Here is a 6000-nt window from a genome sequence, read left to right as displayed (position 1 = left end):
CGGATAAGTGACCTGGAAGATAAAACGGTGGAAATAACTACTGCAGACCAGAATAAAGAAAAAAGAATGAAAAGAACTGAGGGCAGTCTCAGAGACCTCTGGGACAACATTAAACGCACCAACATTCGAATTATAGGGGTCCCAGAAGAAGAAGAGAAAAAGAAAGGGACTGAGAAAATATTTGAAGAGATTATAGTTGAAAACTTCCCTAATATGGGAAAGGAAATAGTTAATCAAGTCCTGGAAGCACAGAGAGTCCCATACAGGATAAATCCAAGGAGAAACATGCCAAGACACATATTAATCAAACTATCCAAAATTAAATGTAAAGAAAACATATTGAAAGCAGCAAAGGAAAAACAACAAATAACACACAAGGGAATCCCCATAAGGTTAACAGCTGATCTTTCAGCATAAACTCTGCAAGCCAGAAGGGAGTGGCAGGATATACTTAAAGTGATGAAGGAGAAAAACCTACAACCAAGATTACTCTACCCAGCAAGGATCTCATTCAGATTTGATGGAGAAATTAAAACCTTTACAGACAAGCAAAAGCCGAGAGAGTTCAGCACCACCAAACCAGCTTTACAACAAATGCTAAAGGAACTTCTCTAGGCAAGAAACACAAGAGAAGGAAAACACCTACAATAACAAACCCAAAACATTTAAGAAAACGGGAATAGGAACATACATATCGATAATTACCTTAAATGTAAATGGATTAAATGCTCCCACCAAAAGACACAGAGTGGCTGAATGGATACAAAAACAAGACCCATATATATGCTGTCTACAAGAGACCCACTTCAGACCTAGAGACACATACAGACTGAAAGTGAGGGGATGGAAAAAGATATTCCATGCAAATGGAAATCAAAAGAAAGCTGGAGTAGCAATTCTCATATCAGACAAAATAGACTTTAAAATAAAGACTATTACAAGAGACAAAGAAGGACACTATATAATGATCAAGGGATCGATCCAAGAGGAAGGTATAACAATTGTAAATATTTATGCACCCAACATAGGAGCACCTCAATACATAAGGCAAATACTAACAGCCATAAAAGGGGAAATCGACAGCAACACAATCATAGTAGGGGACTTTAACACCCCACTTTCACCAATGGACAGATCATCCAAAATGAAAATAAATAAGGAAACACAAGCTTTAAATGATACATTAAACAAGATGGACTTAATTGATATTTATAGGACATTCCACCCAAAAACAACAGAATACACATTTTTCTCAAGTGCTCATGGAACATTCTCCAGGATAGATCATATCTTGGGTCACAAATCAAGCCTTGGTAAATTTAAGAAAATTGAAATCGTATCAAGTATCTTTTCCGACCACAACGCTATGAGACTAGATATCAAGTACAGGAAAAGATCTGTAAAAAATACAAACACATGGAGGCTACACAATACACTACTTAATAACGAAGTGATCACTGAAGAAATCAAAGGGGAAATCAAAAAATACCTAGAAACAAATGACAATGGAGACACGACGACCAAAAACCTATGGGATGCAGCAAAAGCAGTGCTAAGAGGGAAATTTATAGCAATACAAGCCTACCTCAAGAAACAGGAAACATCTCGAATAAACAACCTAACCTTGCACCTAAAGCAATTAGAGAAAGAAGAACAAAAAAACCCCAAAGCTAGCAGAAGGAAAGAAATCATAAAGATCAGATCAGAAATAAATGAAAAAGAAATGAAGGAAACAATAGCAAAAATCAATGAAACTAAAAGCTGGTTCTTTGAGAAGATAAACAAAATTGATAAACCATTAGCCAGACTCATCAAGAGAAAAAGGGAGAAGACTCAAATCAATAGAATTAGAAATGAAAAAGGAGAAGTAACCACTGAAACTGCAGAAATACAAACGATCATGAGAGATTACTACAAGCAACTCTATGCCAATAAAATGGACAACCTGGAAGAAATGGACAGATTCTTAGAAATGCACAACCTGCCAAGACTGAACCAGGAAGAAATAGAAAATATGAACAGACCAATCACAAGCACTGAAATTGAGACTGTGATTAAAAATCTTCCAACAAACAAAAGCCCAGGACCAGATGGCTTCACAGGTGAATTCTATCAAACATTTAGAGAAGAGCTAACACCTATCCTTCTCAAACTCTTCCAAAATATAGCAGAGGGAGGAACACTCCCCAACTCATTCTACGAGGCCACCATCACCCTGATACCAAAACCAGACAAAGATGTCACAAAGAAAGAAAACTACAGGCCAATATCACTGATGAACACAGATGCAAAAATCCTCAACAAAATACTAGCAAACAGAATCCAACAGCACATTAAAAGGATCATACACCATGATCAAGTGGGGTTTATTCCAGGAATGCAAGGATTCTTCAATATACGCAAATCAATCAACGTGATACATCATATTAACAAACTGAAGGAGAAAAACCATATGATCATCTCAATAGATGCAGAGAAAGCTTTTGACAAAATTCAACACCCATTTATGATAAAAGCCCTGCAGAAAGTAGGCATAGAGGGAACTTTCCTCAACATAATAAAGGCCATATATGACAAACCCACAGCCAACATTGTCCTCAATGGTGAAAAACTGAAACCATTTCCACTAAGATCAGGAACAAGACAAGGTTGCCCACTCTCACCACTATTATTCAACATAGTTTTGGAAGTGTTAGCCACAGCAATCAGAGACGAAAAAGAAATAAAAGGAATCCAAATCGGAAAAGAAGAAGTAAAGCTGTCATTGTTTGCAGATGACATGATACTATACATAGAGAATCCTAAAGATGCTACCAGAAAACTACTAGAGCTAATCAATGAATTTGGTAAAGTAGCAGGATACAAAATTAATGCACAGAAATCTCTTGCATTCCTATATACTAATGATGAAAAATCTGAAAGTGAAATTAAGAAAACACTCCCGTTTATCATTGCAACAAAAAGAATAAAATATCTAGGAATAAACCTACCTAAGGAGACAAAAGACCTGTATGCAGAAAATTATAGGACACTGATGAAAGAAATTAAAGATGATACAAATAGATGGAGAGATATACCATGTTCTTGGATTGGAAGAATAAACATTGTGAAAATGACTCTGCTACCCAAAGCAATCTACAGATTCAATGCAATCCCTATCAAACTACCACTGGCATTTTTCACAGAACTAGAACAAAAAATTTCACAATTTGTATGGAAACACAAAAGACCCTGAATAGCCAAAGCAATCTTGAGAATGAAAAATGGAGCTGGAGGAATCAGGCTCCCTGACTTCAGACTATATTACAAAGCTGCAGTAATCAAGACAGTTTGGTACTGGCACAAAAACAGAAATATAGATCAATGGAACAGGATAGAAAGCCCAGAGATAAACCCACGCACATATGGTCACCTTATCTTTGATAAAGGAGGCAAGCATATACAGTGGAGAAAAGACAGCCTCTTCAATAAGTGGTGCTGGGAAAATTGGACAGGTACATGTAAAAGTATGAAATTAGAACACTCCCTGACACCATACACAAAAATAAACTCAAAATGGATTAAAGACCTAAGTGTAAGGCCAGACACTATCAAACTCTTAGAGGAAAACATAGGCAGAACACTCTATGACATAAATCACAGCAAGATCCTTTTGGACCCAGCTCCTAGAGAAGTGGTAATAAAAACACAAATAAACATATGGGACCTAATGAAACTTAAAAGCTTTTGCACAGCAAAGGAAACCATAAACAAGACCAAAAGACAACCCTCAGAATGGGAGAAAATATTTGCAAATGAAGCAACTGACAAAGGATTAATCTCCAAGATTTACAAGCAGCTCATGCAGCTCAATAACAAAAAAACAAACAACCCAATCCAAAAATGGGCAGAAGACCTAAATAGACATTTCTCCAAAGAAGATATACAGATTGCCAACAGACACATGAAACAATGCTTAACATCATTAATCATTAGAGAAATGCAAATCAAAACTACAATGAGGTATCATCTCACACCGGTCAGAATGGCCATCATCAAAAAATCTAGAAACAATAAATGCTGGAGAGGGTGTGGAGAAAAGGGAACCCTCTTGCACTGTTGGTGGGAATGTAAATTGATACAGCCACTATGGAGAACAGTATGGAGGTTCCTTAAAAAACTAAAAATAGAACTACCATACGACCCAGCAATCCCACTACTGGGCATATACCCTGAGAAAACCATAATTCAAAAAGAGTCATGTACCAAAATGTTCATTGCTGCTCTATTTACAATAGCCAGGACATGGAAGCAACCTAAGTATCCATCATCGGATGAATGGATAAAGAAGATGTGGCACATATATACAATGGAATATTACTCAGCCATAAAAAGAAATGAAATGGAGGTATTTGTAATGAGGTGGATGGAGTTAGAGTCTGTCATACAGAGTGAAGTAAGTCAGAAAGAGAAAAACAAATACCGTATGCTAACACATATATATGGAATCTAAGAAAAAAAAAAAGGTCATGAAGAACCTAGTGGCAAGACGGGAATAAAGACACAGACCTACTAGAGAATGGACTTGAGGATATGGGGAGGGGGAGGGGTGAGATGTGACAGGGTGAGAGAGTGTCATGGACATATATACACTACCAAATGTAAAATAGATAGCTAGTGGGAAGCAGCCGCATAGCACAGGGAGATCAGCTCGGTGCTTTGTGACCACCTAGAGGGGTGGGATAGGGAGGGTGGGAGGGAGGGAGATGCAAGAGGGAAGAGATATGCGAACATATGTATATGTATAACTGATTCACTTTGTTATAAAGCAGAAACTAACACACCATTGTAAAGCAATTATACTTCAATAAAGATGTTTAAAAAATAAAATAAAATAAAATAAGCTAGTGTGTCCTCCTTTCTTATCCAGTCTCTCATTTGAAACCTATGTAGCAATTAGCAAGTTTATTCTAAGTACTGTCTCCAGTCCCCCTACATGAGGCTAATCCTTGTACCATAGAAGGTAAAAAGAGATAGGAAACATTTCCGTACACTTATATGGAGTAATTTACAGCATATCTTATTAAGTAAAAATAGCAAAGTGCTGATATTGTTTGTAGTATTCTACCTTTTAAGTAACAAAGGATGGACTTTTAAGTAATAGGGGGGATGTTTATGTATTCTAAAAGGAATGATGGACTAGAAAACCAAAAATCAATATTAATTCTAACCTTCAGGTGGGAGGGGAAACATTGTGAAAGATGCACATAGAAGCAAGGCTTCTGTGAATGTAAATTGTTTCAGAGTTTTCATTCTGAATTCACATAAATGCATTTCCTAACTTAAGAAGAATCAAAGTGAAACCAAAAAGGGAGAAAACGAAATCCATAAAAAATTGAAAACATATTGAAAAAAACAGATCTTTTTATATACAAAGTTGGTGGCATAATCAGAAAAGAAAAATATTTCAAGTGACTTTAATACATAGTATTTTTTCAACAGCTTTACTGAAGTATAATTTACAACAAAAATTTTACAATAAAATTCACTCATTTTAAAGTTAAATGTAGCTTGATGAGTTTTGGCTAATGTACATAGTCATGTAATCTTCACTATAGTCAACATGTAGACTATTTCCAGACTATTTCCTTGAGTTCTTTAAGAGTCAATATTGTCCCTCAACTCTTGACCACCAGTGATTACTGATCAATGGTCACTTTGCCTTTTACAGAATTTCATATAAATATAATTATCAGTACGTGCTGTTTCGTGTGTGTGTGTTTGTGTGTGTGACCAAGACTGCATTTTTAACTCTCCTCCTCACAGCAATGTCTGCATTTTAAAGACACTTTCTCTAGCACTCCTCTTGACTCTGGAGAGTATTTTACTTTCCTTAGGTGCCTATTCAAGGGGCTGCTAGTAAGTTACTATCACTCCCTCCTTAGTGTAGAGGGTGTTTTAGTCTGAATGTGGGGACGCTTGGTTTAGGTCCCAATGTCTGTCCTATATACATTTCCCTTG

The sequence above is a fragment of the Eubalaena glacialis genome, chromosome 11, assembly GCF_028564815.1.
Source record: "Eubalaena glacialis isolate mEubGla1 chromosome 11, mEubGla1.1.hap2.+ XY, whole genome shotgun sequence".
Lineage (NCBI taxonomy): Eukaryota > Metazoa > Chordata > Mammalia > Artiodactyla > Balaenidae > Eubalaena > Eubalaena glacialis.
This window is presented reverse-complemented; position numbering follows the sequence as displayed.